General features: G+C 37.4%; 1 protein-coding gene and 1 long non-coding RNA gene across 4 annotated transcripts in view; one reads left to right on the plus strand and one right to left on the minus strand.

The window, feature by feature from the left end:
• The window catches only part of LOC107137244, a 38,574-nt gene extending 21,020 nt beyond the window's left edge, over window positions 1-17,554 (minus strand). The window contains exon 1 of the long non-coding RNA XR_001502838.2: window positions 17,216-17,554. This is a non-coding gene — a long non-coding RNA (uncharacterized LOC107137244). The remainder of the gene's footprint in view (window positions 1-17,215) is intronic.
• Window positions 1-23,341, plus strand: part of LOC107137246 (WD repeat containing planar cell polarity effector) — a 487,063-nt gene that overhangs the window by 75,142 nt on the left and 388,580 nt on the right. The gene's annotated exons all lie outside the window — the stretch shown is intronic.

The raw sequence follows: 23,341 nt of genomic DNA on the forward strand, positions 1-23,341 counted from the left end.
GTTCTGTTATGCCTGGGAAGTAATGGCTTGTCATTTTTGCTAGTTCTTTGGTGTCTTACCAGCTCTTCTTGTTACATCAATCCTGTATACACCTCTGTACATAGCCCATTCATTAACTTCTCCTCAGCCACCCACCCCAGCGTGACATGTTTCCTGAATGAATTTTTCATTGATTTTTATAATTCAGTTTTTATTTTATAAATTTCAAGGCTATAGTGTCAAGTGCACCGTAAGCTTACGATTGACACACTCCCTACATTAATTATTCCTTTTGTATATTACTGATTTTTAAGAAAATATCATTTTGTCTAATAGTACCTGAAAAAACTGTCTTCTTTTTGTTTGTATTCACTTTGCACTGTTTTTTCCTTCCATCTCTTGTTTTTCAACCTTTCTGTGTTCTTTTGTTTTGAAGTGTATATCTTTAGAAGTTTATAATTTGATTTTTAAATCCAATCTGATAAAACATCAGGTGAATTTAATTTATAGAGATTAATGGTATCTTTGAATGTGTTTCTGCCATCTTATTTTGAGTTCCATTTACCCACTCTTCTAGTTTGGACACAGATTATATTTCTATTCTTCAATTTATAATGTGCTCAACTATGATTTTCCCTAAAAGATGAAGTTGATTAATACCTCTGTATTCCTCCCTAACAAGAATTGAATTGTAGCACATCTTAACTTCCCCATTGAACATCTATCCCCATCTTCCTTATCATCATAGAAAATTTAAATTCACTTTTTTGTGGGAGCACATACTCTATTACTTTACATGCTCACTCAGAAGACTTAACATCAGATTGTGGGGTTTTCACACATGGAGAAATTCTCCAATTCTCTAGATACTGGTTGGATGTCCTATAAATTAATTCAAATCTGAGACCATTCACCTTGTGTCAGATCCTACAAGCTGATTTTACAACAATACTCCTACTTCAGATGCCAATCACAAGTCTGGGCTTTCAATACTTCTGACCAATCAACTATAAATCTACACTCCCATACCCCTCTCTTTGGGCTCAATAATTATCTAAAATGGCTCACAGAACTTGGAGAAGTGCTTCACTTTTACTTATTGGTTTATTATAAAGGATATTATAAAAGATAACAGCCAAATGAAGAGAGCCAAATGAAGAACAAGACACTAGGGAAGGCAGCTCAGGAATTCCAGCTCTCTTGAGGCCCTCCAGTCTCCAGTTACATCCACATATCCAGGAGCTTGTCAAATCTCATTGTTCAAGAGTTTTTATAGAGCTTAATCTGCAGGCCACCCATCTCCCTCACCTCAGCTCCTAGAGGTCAGCTGGCATGCACTGAAAGTTCCAACTTTCTAATCCTCTAATTTTTCTAGTGACTGGTCCCATCCTAAGGCTGTCTAGGGATCCTAAATCTCCTGGTTAGCATCAACTCAGATGTTATTGAAAGGGGCTTTTTATGAATAACAAAAGACATTTTTATCATTCAGTTAAGAGTTTTAGGAGCTCTGTAACAGAGTTTTAGGAGCTGTGACAGGAATCTGGCATGGAACAAAGATTGTATAAATTTCTTATGTGCCAGCATAAAAATAGATTTCTTCTTTATTGTCAGTAGTTAAAATGTGTTCACCAACAAGTTTTATCAGTTCTGTGATGGCAGCTCAGTATCCTGGTCCTGCAGGATGTAAGGTTATCTAATCTGGTCCCTGAACAAGCTGGTGATTGGTCAAGTCCTTGCTTCAAGGCCTTATCTGTTTCCTATTGCCTTCTTTGGTAGGCAGCTTCATACAAACTGACTGCACACAGCAACCGGTAAGTCAATTTCATGAGTGGTGAGACTTATTGCCGCCATGATCTCCTTTTCTGGCCGCTGCCCTGAATACTGAACAACTCTGTCCACTCTGTCCCATTTTGTCTCTGGAACGTTAAAGTGTTTACCATATTCGGAAGCATATAGAAAGCAATCTCTTTTTACATGTTGTTTGTTATTTCCATTAGTTATTGAAGAGTGACTTAAAGTATAAATTCAAACTATAAGACAGAATAATATTCAAGTATCAAAATAAAATTTCCAGTGTTAAAAAAGAAAGGTGATGGGGGGAAGGAAAGCTTCACAAGAGCTGGAATGACTGGGATAACTGTTGTGTTGCTCTCTATTTGGGGAAAAGAAAGCAGGAAAATAATCAAGAATGTGTTTTGATTTATTTTTTGTGGTGCTAGGGCTTGAACCCAGGGCCTTGTGCATGCAAGGCAAACACTCTACCAACTGAGTAGAGTATATTCCCAGCCCCAATCATATATGTGTTAATGCCTATGCTGGTACACACACTTCATCTACAAAAGAATATTTTTAAGGGTTATGTTTTATAACTGGTCTTCTTTGGGGAGTTCAAGAGAATACTTAAATATATACCTTTAAAAAACATGATTCATTTACTTTTAACTTTCTCTAATATATTTGTTCAATTAATTGCTAGATTCTTCTTATCTGCTGGGAATGTCACAGGTAGGAGCTTCCCCTACACTTATTTGTTTAGAGAACCAAAGAACCAGATGATTATTTTGGCTATGACCAATTGATTCAGACTGATAATTTTCTCTTCTCATCCCAAGTATTTAGCATGCTGTCCTAATGAGATTTGAGCCCAATGAATCATGTTTGGGTCAAATTATATAACAGGCTTTTGGGAAAAGTTTTCAGATCTTTCTAATTCTTGGGGTGGTGGTAATATCCCCACCCCAGGCCCCCTCCCTGTATCTCCATTTCTTCCCTAATCTGTATCTTCCCAGTTAGTGGCTCTGGTAGTGAGTTTTTCTACATTTTGAGTGCAGTGGACAGAGATCTGAGTGAATTGGTCTGATATGAGAAGTTGCAGTTCACCTATGGGGAAGGAGTTGATAATTGTTCATGTTGAATCTGGATCTTAACCAGTTGGATGTTATCACACTTTTCTCTGAATTCATAATTTAATCTCTGTCCTCTAGTGATACTTTTTTAAAAAACTTTTTTAGTCAAATCATTTACGAAGGAGCAATCCATAGACTGTGAGAAAGCAATTCCAATACACATACTTGTTTACAAAATATGCAAAGACTGGAAAACTCAACAATCAGAAATAATGCAATTAGAAATTAACAAAACATACAAACAGGTATTTCATTGAAAAGGATAATCAAATGGCAAATCAGCATATGAAAAAAGCATTATTTGTTGTTAGAGAATTTCACATTAAAAGCATAATGGGATACCTAACAGATTGCCTATGATGTATGTATGTGTGTGTGTGTGTGTGTGTGTGTATATATATATATATATATATATATATACAAAAAAAGTGTTAACAAACAATAAAATAAATCTGGTACTGTTTACCATATGATAAGTGAGAGAATGAACAATTGTAACAAAAGCATTCCAATAATCTTCTCTCTGAGCCTGACAGCAGGACAATTCAAACTATTTTCCAAAATATTACGTTATGAAATCTATCATTTACCAAATTTTCCACTGACCTTCATGTCAGATGTTCTTTTTTCCCAAAAATATCAATAATTAATTTAAATATAAATGAACTAGATATTGTAATTAAAAGGTATAGATGTTAAACATATGTAAAAAATCAAAAAATATGTTCTATATATATGTCACACACATTAAATATCAATACATCAATAAGCAAAAAAGCAAAAGAAGGAGAAAATAATCATGAGAAATCTGAATTAGAGGTATTAATATAAAATAAATTTCAAGAAAAAATATTTTCAGAGATAAATGGGAACATGGGAACATTTCTTAACTATAATAGGGTAACTTCTTCAAGAAAGTATAACAATCTTAAATGTGTATGTACCTAATAGCAAAATTTAAAAATACATGAAGTAAAAATTAGTAAAACTAGAAAGACAAAGCTACAATCATATTTGGAGACTTTAAGCCCTCTCGAGTAGTAATATTATAGAAGGCTTAACTGTCACCTTGACCTACTTATTATTTATAGAAAACTATACACAAAAATGACAAATTAATAAAGATAGACTATATTCTGTCATAAAATAAGTTTTGATAAATTTTAAAAATGTGAAATCGTGCATACTGTGTTTCCTGCATGATGTATTACATTAGAAATCAATCACCTTAAGAGATATTGAACCCTACCCTCATGTCTCAACTACTTCAAAATTAAACAGCACACTTATAAATATCTCCCAGATCAAAGAAGAAAGCACAGGAAAAGTAAATAAAAAGTGCTTTGAACTAAGTGACAATAAAAGCTTAAAATATCAGAATCTCTGAGACAAAATGGTACTCAGATGAACACTTATAACTAAAGTATTTGTATAAGAAATAAGCTACATTAACAATTAAATTATTTTCAAATTAGGTAGTAGGAAGGAAAAATAAGAGTAGGAGCAGAAATATGTGAAATTTAAAAAATTATACAGCTAAAAGTTGTTAAAAATCTAACAAGTCTAATCAAGAAAAAAGCAAATAATAATAATAATAATAATATCAGTGGAAAGGATGCTATCAAGGAAAGGAAGCTATGCAGGGCTGGGGTTATAGCTCAGTAGTAGAGTGCTTGCCTAGCATATGTGAGGCACTGGGTTCAATCCTCAGCACCACATGTTGACAAAGTAAAGATCCATTGACAACTAAACAAACAAACAAACAAACACAAAAAAAAAACCCCGCCAACTCTACAGATGCTAAAAATGTACTAAGGTAATATTACAATTGTATAATTACAATTATATAGCTTATATAACTTAGTCTATTTTAGTGGATAGAAACCCCTTTTTGTTTATGTGATCCATATGAGTGATATGTTTTTTCCCATCCTTTCACCTTCAGTCTGTGGATGTCTTTGCCTATGAAGTGAGTCTCTTGGAGACAGCATATTGTCGGGTCTGCCAGTTTATGTCTTTTGACTGGTGAGTTTAGGCCATTAATATTCAATTTTAATTATTGAGATATGATTTGTGTTCCTGGTCATTTTGGTTGATTTCTAGTTTTTAATTTGAATTAGTTTCCCCTTTAATTGACTATTCCTTTAGTGTAGTTTCTCCTTTTACTGGTTTTCACTGTTTAATTTTTTTTTCATTTCATCTTCATGGAATATTTTGTTGAGAATATTCTGAAGTGCAGGCTTTCTGATTGTGAATTCTTTTAATTTTTGTTTCTTATGGAAGCTTTTTAGTTCATCTTCAAATCTTAAGCTTATTTTTGCTGGATATAAGATTCTTGGTTGGCATCCAATGTTATTCCAGGATCTCCTAGCTTTGAGGGTCTGGGTTGAGAAATCAGCTGAGATCTGAATTGGTTTCTCCCTATATGTAATCAGATTTTTTTTCAAAGCCTTTAAAATTTTATCCTTATTTTGTATGCTAGGCATTTTCATTATAATGTGCTCTGATGTGGGTCATTTGTAATTTTGCACATTTGGGGTCCTGTAAGCCTCTTGGATTTGATTTTCCATTTCATTTTTTAGATTTGGGAAGTTTTCTGATATTATTTCATTGAAAAGGTTGTGCATTCCTTTGGTTTGTATCTCCGTGCCTTCATCTATCCTGATAAATCTTAAATTTGGTCTTTTCTTATTATCCCATAATTCTTGGAATTTCTGTGTATGGTTTCTTAACATCTTCTCTCCATGGTCAACTCTGTTTTCAAGATTATATATTTTGTCTTCATTGCCTGAAGTTCTGTCTTCCAAGTGGTCTAGTTGTTGGTGATGCTTTCTATTGAATTTTTAATTTGATTTATTGTTTCCTTCATTTCAAGTATTTCTGGTTTTTTTTTTCAAAATCTCTATCTCTTTATTGAAGTGATCTACATGTATTTGCTCTATTACATCATCCTTTTCTTCACAGCTCATTTTAACTATGTACATTCTAAACTCCTCTGAAATTTCTTCTACTGTGGTATCCATGGATTCTGTTATTGGAGTATCTTGATTTGTTGGGGTGATTTGTTCCCTTGTTTTTTCATGTTGTTTGTGTGTCTACCTGTCTACAGTATGGATTTGAGGCAGTAGTATTTCTACCCCATGGACTTATATTGTCTCTGAAGGTTTCCAGTAACTCACTGTTTAAGGAGAGACAAATAGTAACAACAACCATGCAAACGATTTATAGCATTAAACAAAATAGTTCCTACTATGATGTCTACAATAAACAGTTATGCCTATAATAAAAACAGCAAGTCTGCAGAAGGGTTTACATTTTCAAATGGTGGACAGGGATAGAACAGAAGTGATATAGGGTGTGATGATTATGAGGGAGGAGGAGAGAAGACAGAAGTGAAAGATTAAAGGAAGAGTGTAGCGCGCTCGCCAGGCATGCATGCGGCCCGGGTTCGATCCTCAGCACCACATACAAACAAAGATATTGTGTCCGCCGAAAACTAAAAAATAAATATTAAAAATTCTCTCTCTCTCTCTCTCTCTCTCTCTCTCACACACACTCTCTCTTAAAAAAAAAGGAAAATAGGTTGGAGAAAAATATATATAAAGCAAAAATTTAAATAAAAAATTAAAATAAAAGTAAAGGAATATATACTAATCAAACATCCTAGTTCATAAAAAACTAATCCATGTAAAATAACTGACTTCAAAAATGCTAGAGATGAGAAGAAAAAAAGGAAATTGTATAAATATCCATATACCATTAAGGTCACAATTAAACAGTGAAAAAGAATATTAAAAAAAAAAATCTTGATGAAAAGCTAAAGAATTCTTTCTATTGGAGTTCAAAATATTCTCAGCTTCCCTACTTATCAGTTTTAGTGGGGTCTTCTGGAGGTTGATGCTCCATCCTCTGGGTTGCTGGACTAAGAGACATAATCCCATAGGCAGAGTTCCTGGAGGCAGGATTTAGGTTTAGGTGGGTTCCAGGCTCTTCACTGAATGCTAATTGGTCTGGAGATTTTAAATCAGCACAACTTCAGGGTGCAGTACTCGCTGGTCCGTGCTGGAGGACTTTACTCCAGGGCTTCCCTGGGTTTCAGTCATGTGGAGCCAATTCTTAGTCCCCTATGTCACCTGCGATCCCTTGTTTCCAGGTCTTGGGTTCAGTCTCCAAACAATTTCTCCTGCCCAGTCACTTCTGAGTTCTAGGCCGTTTGTGTCTCTCCCAGCTGGTCCTGAAAGCAGTCGAATTGGAGGGGGAGGGGTAGAGCCGGGTAGGTTTCCATGACCAGTTGTCCCCTATGTAAACCTCTCTCCACATTTGATTTTCTTCTGGTTACTTAAGCACACTCTATGTCATGTAGCATGTGTTTACTGGGCCTGTATTTCAGGCCAAACTCGGGTTTGCCAGGATGAGCTTCCTCGGTTGCCAGTCCCCATGCTGCACTGACAAAATGGTTCCTTTTTTTGTCCTCCAGATGCCACCTGGAGAGACAGGGGCTTCTTTTCCCCCACACAGATATCCTGCAGCATGTCCTTCAGGTTCACAGGGCAATGTCCTTGATATCTAAATGCTCTGTACCCAGAGGCCTCAGGCCTCCCCAAAATGTGGGTTCCTTTAAGTCCCTTATCCCTCTACTGTGCTCACAGAGGGACCTCTCTGGCTGGAGCTTCCAGCCAGACTGTGGCAGCAGCTGTGCTACTGGGGATTTTTTCCTTATTTTATTATATCCAACCTCCTGTGTCCCTGATCTGCTTTGAATGTTCAGTTTTAGGTTCCAGTGAAGTACACCCCCCCACACCCCACCCCCACTTTTTGTTCCCCCACCCTGTGGAGAGGCTGCCTGTCTACTTTCTAGGTTTCTTGGCGCAGAGCAGCCAGGAATGTGATCTCCTCTATTCCTCTATCTTGGATTCTTTCCTCTAGTGATACTTTTAAAGTGAGTACTCTGAATTATAATTTATGACTCCTCTTGTCTATAAATTCCTTGAGGCAATCAAGGAATCATGCCAGATAGATTTTTGTATCCCTCCTTTCTCTTAATCCTGTTATTTTTCTATTCATGTCACGATTTGTTTTTCTCTCATTGTTATAATGATATTATTATGCATAGCACAGAGAGAGTAACTAACTTACTTATCTAGGGACACTAGTAAGGAACAGAGCCATGGTTTGAACCCAGGCAGTTTGATCCTAAATTTTAGGATCACTAGAGATTATTCTTGGTATGGTATCAGACACACGGGCAGCTCAATTAACACTTATCTTCTTGCTGTTAGTTTCCCGCTCCTTTTTTTTTTTTTTTGGTAAGGTGAACTCCAATACCAGAACAACTGTTAAATTAAAATAAACTTTGTTCCTGTTCTGCTTTCTGGTAGCAATCTGGATGTCTTTTAGTAAATGTGGGCAAGCCCAATCTCCTATATAAAAATAATCATAAGTACAGTTTAAAAAGCCAATGAGCTAAAATTAGAATGACCATATAAAGGAATCTCTGTCAGAAAGCAAGAAGAATCACTGTTTTAATTCTGTTACTATCAGTTGGTCATGAGCAAAAGGGGAGGTGACATTATTTTCCTGGGAAAGCCTTTATTGGTTATTTTTAATCATGTGAAAATAACCAACCATTCCTGATTCCACCTCTAACATCATTTCTTTCAACAGAAAGAGCTATCAGTACTGATGAAAACAAGAAAAGATATCAATAGTCTAAAATGATAGCTTGGCATGGTAGCACACACCTGTAATCCCAGTGACCAGGAGGCTGAGGCAGGAGGAAGGCAACTTTGAGGCCAATCTTGGCAATTTAGTGATGCCATAAGTGACTTGTGGAGACCCTAGCTCAAAATAAAAAATAAAAAGGTCTGGGAATACAGTATAATGGTAAAGATCCCCTGAATTCAATCTTCAGTACCAATAAAGTAAAATAAAATAATTTGAAATGATAAAATAAGTTACCCAGATACAGCATCTTTTGACTTTGAAATGCAATCAAAGACTCTGCCTATATGTTGCCAGCAGTCTTGGCCTGCATGATGATAGTTTAGGGCTTCATTAGGTTACAGAAAAGGCCATAGATATCCATTCAATAACTGATGATTTTAAATGTGTTCACGACATAGAAACAAATATGAGTAATTTATTAACATGAATACTTTCAAAGCATGATTCTTAAGTAAAGCATGTTTGGTTATATACTGGGTATTTTAATTTTCTTTAAATGAGGTTTGAGTGAGTTTGAACTCATTCAACAAATATTGAGTACTTAATGTGACTGGCATTGTTCATGCATCAGTGAACCAGACAAAGATCCCAACTTGTGGAGAACTTTTATTCTAAATTTAACCATGAATTGGTGTTAGTGTTGATAAATTTATCTATTGAAGACTGGGAGCTTGATATACAGGAGTAACTTGTAAATCTTTATCACTGTTCCAAATTACCAGACACTTTCTGTTCTCAAGTTCAATCAAGTTGTATGTGCAACTGTAAAAAAAAATCCATGCGATAGTCCCAGTGTATAGAATAGTCCTTCTTGAGACAATTTGGACTTAGTCTTAAGAGAGCTTGTCATCCCCGAGGGATCTTCAAGAAGGCAAGTTAATCAGATCCCTGGCTTTACATCTTCTTATTACCAAATTATGACATAATTTTATATGTCATATTTTGGGGAAAAATACTTAAAATAAATCTCACTTATTAAGTAATATTGGATTTTTCCTGTAGCTGCTATTTTTGCTACTCCTATAAGTATCAGAAATAGTTCTGCAACTTGGTATCCAGAAGGGATATTGACCCAAAGAGCAGATATGAGCACAGACGTATCCTTGGTTAGAACCCTGAGTCTTACACCAAACTGTCACCCCATGGGCCTTTCTTTTAAGCTAATAAGGTAAAGTGTGTGTGTGTGTGTGTGTGTGTGTGTGTGAGAGAGAGAGAGAGAGAGTGTGTGTGTGTGTGTGTGTGTGTGTGGTGTGTCAGGAAGGAGGCTGCAGAGATAAATTGTCAAGTGGGGCTCTTAAAAATCATATGTGGTTCTGGATTGAGAACTACAGTGTTATCGGTCTATTCATCTTTTAGCGCTGCAGTAACAAATGGCGACTAATTTGGAGGATTAAAACAACACAGATTTATTCTCTCCTAGTTCTAGAAGTCAGATATTTGAACTCAAGAGATAGACAGTAGCCCACTCTCCAAAGGCTGTGAGGAAGAACCTTGTCTCACCTCTCCTGTCTTCTGGTAGCTCCAGGTGTTCCTCGGTTTGTGACTATACTACGAAAGACTCTGCCTCTCTGTCTATATTCTTCTTCTCTTTCTTACAAGGATATCTGTCACTGGATTCAGGTTTTACCCAGATAGTCCAGATTGATCCTATCTCAATACCCTTAACCCAATTACAACTGTGGAGATTCTTTTCCCATACAAAAAGTCACATTCGCATGCGTTACATATCTGTTAGGGGACTACCATCAAACCCTTACCATTGGGTAGGTGAAAACAAAACAAACAAAAACCCAAGTCTTCAAAGCTAAAAATCAAAGCATTAGGTGAGGTTTTCATAATGCCCACTCTTTCTCCAACATTGTCCTTGCCTGAGATATCTGGCTACAGCCTCAGCTCCCAACTGAATGTTGTCCTGGACTGAAGCTCTGCTCTTGGCTCTGTGATCAGGTTCCCCATGTCAGTTCTCATCTTGGCTTAACCTCTGGAATAGTTCTTGGCTTATCCTGAGAAACTAGTGTGACTCCATTTTTTAAAAAATAAATAAATAACAGAACTTCTACCTCAAGGCCTGTCCTAAGGAAGGGGACATGACCCTTGTCCTCGGAAAAACCCACAGAGCACTCCTAAGTACATACCCACCCTGCTGAGTTGTTTGTCTGTAAATAACAGGAGAGGTCTGTGGCGCCAGGTGTCCCTGACTCAGTTAGGCTAGGTGAGGACCTATTGCAACCCCCCTAGCAACCTCCAATCAGCATAAGACAGGGAAAATACCTGGAATGCCAGATGATCTCCAAGTAGTTTATGGTGTTGATAACATGTTGGGAAACCATGTAGTTTAGCACGTACACCCCTCGTGGCCTAAACCAATCAGTTCAAACGAACCCCCTTCTTGTACTAGCCAATCACCCCTACCCAACTTGTTCCCACCATTAAATGTGCTAATCAATGTTAAGAGTTGTTGTTTGATTTTCCCGCGGTATGGAATGATTTGCTGTGTGATGTTGTGACGCATAGAGTATCCTCCCAAAACCTATAAAATCTCACTGAACAAAGGACTGGGACTCACTCCTGGGACCCCTGCGTCGGGAATGGTCGTGAGTCCAGGCTCAAGCTTGCAATAAAGACTCTTGTGTGATTGTATCGGATTCGGCTCCTGGAGGTCTATTGGGGTCCCATGAATCTGGCATAACAATCCTTGCACAAATGACACTAATTCATTGAGTCCTCAGACTCATATATATAAAAAAAATTATATTTCCAATATGGTTTGAGCTAGACCCATCTTGTGTCTTATGTCTAAATTCTACATTGCATTTTTCTTGTCAATCTCTTGCTCTATAGATGACAATATTCTTTTTTTTTTTTGAGAGAGAGAGAGAGAGTTTTTTAATTTTTATTTATTTTTTTAGTTTTCAGTAGACACAACATCTTTATTTTATTTTTATGTGGTGCTGAGGATCAAACCCAGCGCCCTGCGCATGTCAGGCGTGCGCGCTACCGCTTGAGCCACATCCTCAGCCCCAACAATATTCTTTTTTCTCCCTTCAGGATGAACCAATTTCAGTTTTGCATTTATTATTTGAAAATAAATTTAATTATACATTCTTCCCTGTTTTTTTCAAAAAGTCATTTGTTTTTCTAAATTACTCAAAATCTAGCTGAAATTTTTGTTAGAAACTCCAAAGAAAGATACACTGTAATTTTCCTTGAAGGTAAAAAATTAAGTGTTGGAGGAACAAATCTAGCCTATGGCATGAGCTTTTACACTAGAATTCTAAAAACTGAGTGTGACTTGTGATGTTGAGTAATCTACATGCTGACCTTTTCCCCCACCAAAAGGTGTCCAGAGACTTTGCATGTCAATCACTGCGACCTTTGAGTCTTAAAGACACAGAAAAGCAATAAAGGCAAGTGTTACTATTACTTGTTGTTCAAATATTTAAGTTTACAATCTTACTTTGATACTATTGCTTTATTTTTAAGACAGTATCTAAGGAAGTGTGAAGATGCTGATTTGATGAAAACATCTAATTACTACTAGAATGATACAACATATTTTTTGCAGACTGCACAACCCAACCTCTCCCAAACAAGGGTTCATCTATGGCCCACTGAGCAATAGTGACCATCCTTAAGCCAAATGGATAGACAACTCAAATGTTCTGTTATTTTAGTGTATTTATTCAGAAAGCAATGTTGTTTATTTCCTAAAAATTGGCTGCCCAATTATATAGATGATTTCAAAGGACAATAAAAAGCTTTAAAACAGTGATAAGAATGCCACAAAGATGATCAAATGGATTTATAAAAAACAAAGTTAAGGATTAAGGTGTTTTTTTTTTTTTTTTAAACCCAGAAAATTGAAAATTTATCTGGGTGGAGATGAGTTTATTGCAATCAGCTTCTACTGTTTGAAAGACCACTTTATAAAAAAATCATAACTCTGATCTTTATTCCCACTAAAGATAGGTCAGCAAGAAGTTAATCATGAAGGAATTACATCAGGTCCAGGCAGAAAGGTCAATGGAGATACTCGAAAGGAGTTGTCCTATCCTGCTCTCTCCTGATCTGTTATGGCTATCCTAGGATCAGAGGAATGGACTGTCATTTCAGAGCCCAGATCCATCTGCTTCCCAGAGAAAAGTGTATTCACCTGAGTCTTAAATATCTCCCAAGGAAACAACTGTGGCCTCTCTCAGTGTCTTATTTCAGCCTTTTAAATTCTTAAAGCAAGAACATGTTAATGCCAAATCAAAAGCCCCCCTGGGTAGTTAGACTCATTTTCCTCCTTCCTTGGGCAGGGAGGATGAGGGTCACCAACACATGTGACATCCTCAGGTTGCAGGTACCAAATTCTCACACCATTGTCTTTCTTTTCTTTTGTTTTTTTCCTCTAGCCCTCACTGGATCTATTTCCCAAAGTTGTAATTATTTTTCTTGCCCTTCTGGTTTTGTGATGAATGGCAATCCTGACATCCCCTGACACTGAGAATTCTTACCTTTATCTTTGCATTAAGATTTTAATGCAAAGGAATGTACAACAGAAATAGGTCATTTTTCTTCTGCAGATCACCAATTGCAAGATTTCTTTTCATAAAAACTGGTATATCAATTTTCTATTGAAAGTACATTTTTGTGAAGCATAAAAAAATTTAATCCTGAGCTCTGTAGCTGTCAGAGAAATGAATGGTTCTTCTATTTTGAAATGGCTGCCAACAAATATGAGGACTGGATATCATTTCTCTCTTGTCAGGCTTCTCTTTATGAATCTGGCGTTACAGGTGGCTGAAATAGCGTCTCATTATCAAAGGCTGGTATGGTTTTTCTTTATAGGGCTTATAGTCCTACTGCCTAGGACTGAAGGATAATCTGAGTGGAATAGTGCTTAACATAGACAATTGAAGAAAGTGCTGGTTTGGCATTTATTTTCAATTTATATTTGCTGAGTTGAAATTCATCTAACACAAAATTCACCAGTTCAAAGTGAACAATCAGTGACATTTAGAACATTCACAATGTTGTATAAGCAACAACTACATCAAATTCCAAAAGAATTTTTTATCACCCTATAAAGAAACTCCATTGCAACCACAGGGCCCTTGATATTGTTGATCTGCTTCCTGTTCTGATGTGTTTATCTTTCTGTATGCAAATAGAATTATACAATGTGTGACCTTTGGCTTTCACTTAGCATAGTATTTTCAATGTTTATCCACACTGTAGCATGTATCAGTATTTTATTAGTTTTTTTAATAATATCTTTATTTTGTTTATTTATTTTTATGTGGTGCTGAGAACCCAGGGTCTCACACGTGCGAGGCGAGAGCTCTACCACAATCCCAGCCCTCATTAGTTTTTTTTAATGACTGAAAAATATTCTATTGTATATATCAACCACAATTTGTTTAGCCATTCAATCTTCGATGGATATCTGGGTTGTTTCTATCTGTTGGCTATTGCAAATAGTGCTTCTATGAACATTTGTGTAGTAGTGTTATTTGTTTCAATTTTTTAGATACATAGAGAAGAATTACTAGGTCACATAAGAATTTTATGTTTAAACTTTAGAGGAACTACGAAACTATTTCCCTACATTTATTTTTTAAAAGGAAAACCACTGTACTGTGCTGCGGTCTGGCTGGGCACAAATCACAAGCCACTCAAGCAGGAACAAACTTTATTTCTGAACTCACGCGAACGCCAGGGACGCGGTCTTCTCCGGGACACACCACACACCAACCGGAACTCCCTCCACCGGAACTCCACCCACCAACGCGAACTCCCCAGGAATCCCACGAGAACTCCAAAGTAGTGGGCGCCGAGGCGGACAGCAGAGGTCTATATACAATTGAATACACAGCCTATTTCAATCCAGAATCATCTCCTCACAGCAATTATAGACAGCTTAACTTAATATCATCATCTTAATGGCTCGCCTCTCAACCATTACTTCCGGCAAAACGCCAGTACTGTCTGGCACTGGATTCTATCCTCAGCCCCACAAACAAATAAATAAAATAAAGCAATCATGTCCATCTACAACAGGAAGGAAGGAAGGAAGGGAGGAAGGAAGGAAGGAAGGAAGGGAAGCCACAGTACTCATGAACTTGTCTTAGCAAGGGGAGAACAACTCTCTGAACCTAAGGGAAATTTTCTGAAGAATTATTGGCAATGACAGTGTTTTATCCAACTGACTCCTATTCCTGGACAGTCAGAACCAAATACAACAGCAACAATAACCACAAGCTCCATAAAATACCAGGAGGGGAAATCTTAAACCAGCTCCAAGTCCAGTCAAGTTTTTGCCATATTGTTTCTTTAAGATGATGCACTCAGCGCAGGTCTAATGCCCCTTTGGCCATGTTGCTACCCCTGATAACCTCAAAGTCAATTAAGAGAACTGCTTTAAATGAGAAAGCCAATTCTGATGAGGTTTATTCTGGGGAAGTTTCAGAACTCATGTTTATGTCCCTTTCTTCCTGTGAGCCTAAGGATCTATGCTTTGAATATTTGACCAATTTTAGCAAATTAAATTTCATTTGATTATCCTATAGGAAGACATCTCCTTGTTTTCCTAGAAACTGCTAGTCTGTTATGGGCAAATTGATGTAAAGACTTATTTGCCTATTGGAGAAATAGACTGGTTCTTTAATAATTCATGCCTTATGTCCAGTTTTCTGACTGTCTTCATAGACCTTCCTTTTATGACATTATTATTGTAGGTGTAGCAGGGTCCTGAATAATATGTAACTCACATCCATCCTCTAGTGCCAATAAAAGGCTTAGGAAAACTTTTCACCAACCCTATAATTTTCTATGCTCGACCAAGTTGTGCTGGCCATTGTGTACCATGTAATGCAACCATAACAGAGTTAAGATAGAATGAATAAGAAACAAAAATGCTTCCCTTTATTGGAGATTGATAATATTTGAGATAACATGCCCAAATAGTGCACCCAGAAAAATGAGCTCATCCATCATGAATCTTGCCATGTTGTAATTCAGGATTACTCCTCAGAATTATAAGGCTATTATAGTCCAAGAGGTCTGGTTGCCAGAGAATGAATCCTCAGAGAACCTTAGATAGCCCGAGTCAGAGGAATCATTCCTTGGCTGCTAATCCACTGTGTCTATAATAGTTCAGCCCTGATCCCTGACATTATGCTGCCTGAGTCACATGCTCTCAGAGAAAATGACTTCAGGTTTAAGTAGAAAGGTCAAAAGAGGACAGGGAGACAGGGAAACTTGGGGTTAGGCAGATGCACTGTTTGGTCAGATGTTATAGGGACAGATTAGGGAGAACTGACTCTGGCTTCTCCTTGAGGGAGCTCAGAAATTCCTGAGAATAATGATTATACCTGTGGAGAAACCCAGTTGTACATAATTGGTTGTAGCAGACAGGAGACAGTCCGGCACTTCAGGCTTCAAACTTATTCAGGAGATTTGGTTCATAGAAGAATTTATATTAAAACCTTAAGTCTCAATCTTTCCATATCCCAGGGTTATCACCTTAAGATACTATGCTCATCAGAGCCCTCAAGTTTAATTAACATTTTCCAAGGACAGGAAAAATTATTCCTCATATGAAAATCATCTCTTAGTGATTTATCTTCTTCAGCTGTTACAAAACAGTATGTTACTTTGATATTTTTTTAAAAAATCTTGGAGAATGCATCTGATCCAAGTTAATAATGCATAGCAATATTTTTGGATGATGCTTGGATTCATTGCTCATATAAACTGAGCCCAGGCTCTACATTACATTAGGGTTTGTCAGGTGATGTCCTTTCAGAGGGCACACAGCGCTCTTCCTCCTCTTTCCAGAGCAGAGGACAAGATCTTGGTAAAAGCACAAGGCTTATACGACTAAGAAGAATTCTTTTGGCCCTTATAAGATTCTAAGCCTATTAAACCAAAATAGGAATCAGGGCATCACATCAACTTTGTGAAAGCCCCAAGAATTATTCCTCTATCTAATACAGGGAAAATGAATTGCAGAACCTCAATAAAAACAAACATCCATCAATGTTGCCATTCCCATCTGATCCCTCTTTCTGACCCAGCAGCAATACCAAAGGAGTTTTGTGGAAGGGAAGCCTGGTTTCTCTAGTATAAATCTCAAAAGGTCAGGAATGTGTTTCAGCTTCCATCAGTAAACTCCTATTAATTCACCAGACATAGGATTTACCTAACCCTTTAGAAACTATTTCTGTTACCCATAGATGCCCAGCTTGCCAGTCTATGGCAATGGAAAGCATCCTGCCAGTTTATACCAAAAATAGAGCAGCACTCTCTCCTACCAGCCCATTTGCTGGAGATTTAACTCTTTCAAAGTGTTCTCCACCCTATCTGAAACTTACTTCACTGATGCTACCTTGTTAGGCTCTATAAGAGAGCTCTCTCCTACTTCTCAGCCTTTGATCTTCAGGAAAGCTCTATTATCGTAGGCCCAGTTTTCTCCACTAATGTCTACTATTACTCCCATTTCAGTCTCAGGAAAGAGAAATATTTTCCTGTGGTCCAAAGAGGACATTTTGATAATGTTCCCTAGTTTTTGGTGGGGTACAATGTGGATGCAATACCTTTGGGGCCTACAGTTTGCTTACCTGAAGTCTCTCACAGAATATGCTGTTGGTTTCCTCTGAACTGCTGTTGTTCCTGCTGCGGTTCCTGAGGAAAACAGAAGCTCAGTGTTGCTGCTGCCCTGGGGACAGTTCAGCACTAGCACTGATTGGCTTCAGGCCTCTCCATACTTCAAAGTCCAGGACCAAATTGGCCTCTAATACAGAGAAAGGCCAAAATCCCTCCTACAGTCTGTAATTTCAATCCATGTCCCACATGGGGATGATCTGCTTCCCAGGATGACTGATAGTGGAAACATTCATTCTCTAAAAAGAAAAAGTCTACTTCCACACAACCATTCAGCCCAATAGGTGCCCCTTGACCTCAAAAATACAATCTCAAAATGGTCTAATATTGGCCTACTTCCCCAAATTAGGTTAGTCTTTTTTTTAATATTTCTTTTAGTTGTAGATGGACACAATACCTTTATTTTATTTTTATGTGGTGCTGAGGATCGAACCCAGTGCCTCACAGGTGCTAGGCAAGTGCTCTACCAGGGAGCCGCAACTCCAGCCCTGGGTTAGTCTCTTTTATCCATGGTCATTTTCACATTTGTATTTTCTACCCTTACCATTTCTTAGTTACAGGGATCTCTAGGTCTGCTAGAGTGTCTGTCAGGGTTCAGTATGGGTCTGCAAAGACATGACATACTGCCTGCAGGTAATTGAGAGAAGTTAGTAGGCACTATGTATAAGTCATGGGCAGTCATGGGTTTAGCAACAATGAGGTGCTGTTGTTGCCCATAAATCTGGAATGAGAAAGCAAAGAAGCTTTTCCTCAGAAAGATTATGAGGAGAGCTGTTTGATAAGATGGCTGACATTCGGTAGATAGTCTCAGCCAATTTGGGGTGCTATGGTAGGGAAAGAGCTGAGGAGTAAATACCCCAATTCCCTCTCCTCTACCTTCCAGTCTCCTGCTACAGTGCCTTTCGTCCCCATCCCACTCACTAAACCCAATCATAAAGTAGAAGCCAGGGGGATTTTTTGATGCTGTCCATATAAGGTCAGTCTCCCAGGATTAGAGCAGGGCAGGAAAGGGTAACAAGTCCATTTAGAGGAAAAAACAAGCTAACAAAACTACCTATGGTGAAACTATAGTTTTGATTGTTCTCTAAATTTATTTCTTAAAAGTTGCAAGAACTGTTCTAAAGTTACTGTAGGGATTCTACCAATTGATGTATCTCATTTTTGCCTCCTGATTTTCAAAGTTTTAACCATAGACCCTCTTAAGTCATTGCTTTCTAGAACTCAAGAGCCCTCATCATTTCTGTTGGTCCCTACTCAGCAGCAGCCTTTTCTTTTCTTTTTTTTTTTTTCTTTTCAAAAACTTTACTGTACCTCTCTACACCTTCTGAATATCTTTTGTGGTTTCCTTAAGGGGCAGCCATGAGAACTGCATACTTGATTCTAGAAGTATTTGTCCTAAGGTAAAAATTATGCTAATTCAACCATGAGAACTCTAAGATCAGTAGAGTTAAAATAACCTTTAGGGAAACTGAAATCATAGTGGTGTTGCAAATTGAACATTTCAATTTAGGTAGTTAGGAATTTAGGTAGTTAGGAACCATAAACTGAAGGTCAAAGCAGGGCTTGGGATGGAAGTTTCCATAAGTTTTAATATATGTTTGGTGGTTTGAAACAATTCTTTTTATAGGGGGTGTTTTTGCACAGCACAATCAAATAGGAGCCATGACTAGATAGGAAATGTGTATGAATCTAGTCCCTAAATAAAATTCCAAATGTGAAGATATTACCAAAGCCTTAAGTGGGGGTGAGACGAGGGGAAAGGCAGCTAAAATTTTCATTCTGTTGGAGAATGGATGACTTAATTTTTGATATTGATGTAAAAGCATAGGTTTAAATTTTTAAGGGCCACCATTAGCACTATAAAGATGGGAATAAAAAGTTTGGTTTTTTTTTTTCTCAGTGTTGGGGATTGAATGCAGGGTCTTGCACATGCTAGGCAAGCACTGTACCATTGAGATATACCCCCATCCCTTTTCTTTGTGTTTGTTTTTTTTATTTAGGAGGTTTTTGTTTTTTTGCTTTTGGAAATCAAAATTTTATAAATAGGGGAAGACAGGAATAACAAAACCTCTACCATCTTGTACAAATCAGGAAAGGAAAAAAATTGTAACTAGGAAGTATAAATAAGTAACAAACATAAATTAAAATGACAGACTTACCGGATTCTTCTTCATTATCCATCTGGAATTCATTTTTGTCTCCTCTTTCAGTCACCATGTCTGGGAAGTTGACTCACTTGATTTTTTCCTTGGAAAAGACTCTCATGTCTGACCCTTCCCATTCCCACCACTCCCCCTTTAATTCCCTTGAGCCTGTACTAACACAGTAATTCTCGCACAGCACGTCCTACCCCAGTGTTATCCACAGCAACTACAGCATCATCATAAAGCACAACATCACAGCCCTGCTCAAAAGCTTTCTTTGTTCTTTCTTTCTTTTTTTTTTTTTTAATTTTTTGTAGTTGTGGATGGACAGCTTGCCTTTATTTGTTTCATTTTCATGTGGTGCTAAAGATGGAACCCAGTGCTTCACACATGCTAGGCAAGTGCTCTGCCACTGAGCTACAGCCCCAGCCCCAAGCTTTCTTATCTCCATTTCTTACCTGGTTTTCGAGACCTTCTACAATAAGACCCCAGCTAAGTGTCTCATCGATTCTAAGAAACATTTTTTTTAAAAGAGGCATTGAAATGTCTCTAAAATTAGATTGCATCTTACAATTGACGGAAATCATAGTTTCTTAGATTCAGTGATCTTTTCCTAGTTTACCTTGGCTATAGGATACCTCTATTCTAGACAGCAGAACTTCTCACTGTGCTATGCTATGGTAACTCATTCTTTCTCAACTAAAACTTTTGTTTAGACATTTTCCTGTCCATATATCCTTTCCCCTGCAACTCCTGTCTTAAGTCAGTCTGTAAAAATCCAGGTGACCTTTAAGGCCCAGCTCAAAAGCCATTGCCTCAAAGAATTTTGTTCACCACCTTAGCTGAACCTCAGCCTTTGTCTTTGTCTTTCTTTGCCACTCTAGTAGCTGTCATCATATTCTTCCTTGTAAATACTTGTGTACGTATTTGGTCTGCCTCCTGGAGTTCTGAAAATTGCTCAAGAGTGCAGCTAAAATTGTGACATTCTGTGAGGAAACATAGGTTTGTCTTACTAAAGCAAACTAAGACATTTTGAACAGTTAAAAAAAAAAAAAATCTGCAAAGTGCAGCCATTTCAGAACTCAGTAAAAGCTCTGCTTTGAACTGCCCTCTAGAGGTAGTACCTCATCAGTGAGCCAGAGAGAGCAGTGAGACCACGGGATCAGAGAAATACTGAATGATGCCCAGCTAGGGTGGAGAGCTAAGGGCAGTGGCTGCTCTATGGGCAGAACTTGCTGATTGGCCCTGTTCATGGGAGTAACCGCTGGAAAGGTCAAGCTTTGGGAAACCATGTTGCTTAGACTGCCAGCCTTCTCCACTATCGTCACATGAGTCACTGTGATGTTCTGGGAGGGTGGTGCCTGAATAAGTAATAGCTTCCCTCAGGAAATCCAGACTGGGCTGGAAGTCCAAGAACTCTGGGTCACCTACACAGGCTCTGAATTGTAACCCAGCCCTGTTGTAGAGCACAGCCTCCGAAGGGAGGGCTACGAGTCCGAGTCATTGACTGTGACAGATTCTTTTCCATCACAGCTTATTTTGAACTGCCCAAAATTAATATGGGTAAATCTTTACTGGGATACATCCATGAGCTTTCTCCATCCTCTCTCCCCCCATTTTTTTCTCAGTGAACTTCGGTGAAAAAATTAAAATCGATTCAATGCCCTCTTGCTATTGCCATGCTGTTCTGTGATTAAATTTAAAAGGATGTGTAAAATTTCCTGCTGAGTTCTGTTTCATAGGGCTAATGACCTTTTCTATAAGGGAACCCAGAAGTTACCTGACTTGACCATGGATAACCTCTCCAGCCTCAGTGCCTACCAGCTGAGAGGGGTTAGACTTAAGAAACTGGAGGTCCCCACCAGATTCAGCATTCTAACATCTCCTTTTTGCTCCACAGAGCTCACCTCCTAAGCACTGGTTTTATGCACTAATGAGTCTGAAGCCCACTTTGCTCTGAAGCAAAAGGTTTGGCACGATATGATCTAGGCATATCCCTTGACAGCTTTTTCCAGAAGGTGACATTCTCTCCACAGCTTCGCACCAGAAGGTGCATAAAAGTCACATTTGTTGACCTGATTTTACCAAAAGAATCCATTTTGTCTTGGGAATATTTTCCTCATTAAAAAAATTATAGTTTTTATTAAGGAAAAGATAGGCAATATAGAAAAATATAAAGAAGGGAATAAGAAAACCTCTCAAAGATAGTATTGTTAACATTATAACATGTGTATGTACCCTTGTGATAATTTTTCTTTGTGTGTATAGTCATTTGATTTTTTAAAAATAATTGATACAGAATTGGAGTTAGGTCTCTCAAACTGTTTTTTTTCAGCCTGCTTTTCTTTCCTAATAATAAATAATTAGCATTTTTCTTTGTTACTATCTAACAATTCACAGAGGACTCTGGAGTTACCCCATCTGAATTTCAATCGTGGCTGTCACTTACTGTGACCCTTGGATATGTCCCTTAACTGAAATGATTACTTTAGATTCCTTATCTGTAATGTGGGGATAAATAATGGTTCCTATCTTACAGAGCTGTCATGAATATTTAAATGAGTCAACATTTGCCAAGCACTTAGGACAATACCAGGCAGGTAATGAGGACTTTAGAGGGCTAGCTCCAGCGACTATGACTACTACTACATTTTTTTCAGTACTGGGGATTGAACTCAGGGCCTTGCACAGGCTAGGGCAGCATGCTGCTACTGAGCTGTATATCGGTAGCGCCTACACTGCTATTTTAAAGACTGGATATGGCTAGAGTGTTTGGCTGTGGCATAATGCATTTAGTCAAGGTCCCATTGTTGAACAGAATGTTCTTTTCTGGTATTATGAACAATATTGAAACAAACATCCTTCTCCCATTGCATTTGTCTTTTTTTTTTCAAGATAAATTCTATTGTGTAGATTTAAGGTATACCAGATGTTATAGTAAGATGGTTATTATAATGAAACAAATTTAACATATTCATCATCTGGTATATTCACTCTCCCTCCCTGTGGCAAGAGCCACTATAATCTACTCATTTAGTAAAAGCTCTGAATACAATATACTATCATTAATTATATTCCTCAGGTTGTACATGTTTTCACTCATTCATCCTACATATTTGCTATTTTGTATCTTGTGGACTACATCTCTCCATTTCCCTTTTCCAGCCTGGAAATAGATAGATAGATCGATGGATATATCTCCTTTTTAAATATTTCACATGTGAGATTTTACTATATTTTTCTTTCAGTGTATGGCCTATTTCATTTAGCAAAATAGTCCTCCAGGTCCATCTATGTTGTAGCAAATGGCAGGATCTCCTCCCTTTTTAGGACTGAATAATATTTCACTATGTATAAAGAACACAATTTCTTTATCCACTTGTCTACCGATGGATACATAAATTGTTTCCATATCTTGGGGATATGAATAGCTATAATCTTAAATTTTCTAAATTGCCTCATCTTCAAGATAGCAAAGTAAAAATAGAATATATTGAATGAAATTTATTAAAAATATATGCCTTGGAAAGAAATACCAAAATGTGTAATTAAATATAGAAGACAAAGAAATGAGAAACCATTTTCTCCATTTCTCATTCATTGCCTATCTCTCTTCTGTCATTTCTTGGATTCTCATTCCCACATTCATAACAATAAAAAAGGAGGAAATAAGTATAAGAAAAAAGGCAAAACCAAAATACTTTACACTTTCATTTAAAAGTTTGAATCTGTAATTATATTGATTGGTGTTTCTAAAAATGTTGCTACTGCATTTACCTGCTTTTGTTTCTTATTTTCCACTGAACTATTTTTTTTTCTTTCAGAACTTGGCCTATAACCTTTGACCAGATAGAATTTGAACCCTTCTCACTATGATCAGTATTTTTTTTTTGTCTTACCTTTAGCTTTCATAGGTTAAACTTGGAAAAACTATTTGTT

The sequence above is a fragment of the Marmota marmota genome, unplaced genomic scaffold (genome assembly GCF_001458135.2).
Source record: "Marmota marmota marmota unplaced genomic scaffold, marMar, whole genome shotgun sequence".
NCBI classification, from domain to species: Eukaryota; Metazoa; Chordata; class Mammalia; order Rodentia; family Sciuridae; genus Marmota; species Marmota marmota.